This window comes from Hesperophylax consimilis, chromosome 3 (assembly GCF_061612785.1).
Source record: "Hesperophylax consimilis isolate HC1 chromosome 3, BYU_Hcon_1.0, whole genome shotgun sequence".
NCBI lineage: Eukaryota > Metazoa > Arthropoda > Insecta > Trichoptera > Limnephilidae > Hesperophylax > Hesperophylax consimilis.
Genome location: NC_142838.1, coordinates 31,411,696 through 31,412,437, shown reverse-complemented (window position 1 = coordinate 31,412,437; position 742 = coordinate 31,411,696). Strand labels below are relative to the sequence as shown.

The following is a 742-nucleotide window of genomic DNA, read 5'->3' as shown; positions in this document are numbered from 1 at the left end:
CCCCGTTTATTTATTTGTAAATGTTGTAAGATGTATTCGTAGGATGTCTGCGTCTGGCAACGAAGTGTAAGTTTTTACTAGTATGTATATATATCGTTGCCATTTTGGACAGAATAAAATGATAATAATTCTAGGTTGATAATCTGCGCACCCATCGCATTAAAAATATATTAAGATGGCACATACCAAAAAAACATTCCTAAAAGGTGTATAAAAAAGTTTAAAAAATGTAGTTGATCAAATGAAGTTGGTCATTGAAGAAACTGAATTAATTTTTATATAAAAAACCATTAAAATAATAAAAAAAACGTTTGTCAGAAGTGGGATTCGAACCCACGCCCACAGAAGTGGACTGCGACCTGAACGCAGCGCCTTAGACCGCTCGGCCATCCTGACGTATCCAAAATCGTCTAATTTTGCAATCTGTTGTGGATACGATTCCCGTTTCTGATTGTTCGATTGGACGGCCTGAATTTAAACAAATTATATATTTTTGATAATGACACAATTTTGATCTGAAAAATATGGTTTTTCTTGGTGGTAAAATAAAATAGGAGATGCGCAGTAATAAGACGGCTATTGATTTTTTTTTCTTATCGTTATTATTGTTACTAGCGTAAACCCGTAAAAAATATATAATTGTAGAATTTGTGAAACTGAAAATGTTTATAAAATATTTGCTCCGGAATTATTACTTTTCAAGACAAATATTGTAAATTTTCTTTATAATATACCTAATAAT

General features: G+C 31.3%; 1 non-coding gene across 1 annotated transcript; it reads right to left on the bottom strand.

Moving 5' to 3' along the window:
• Positions 1-312: 312 nt before the first annotated feature.
• On the bottom strand, positions 313-396 carry TRNAL-CAG (transfer RNA leucine (anticodon CAG)). Its single transcript has one exon. It is a non-coding gene; the product is annotated as a tRNA-Leu (tRNA).
• Between the last annotated feature and the right edge of the window lie 346 nt (positions 397-742).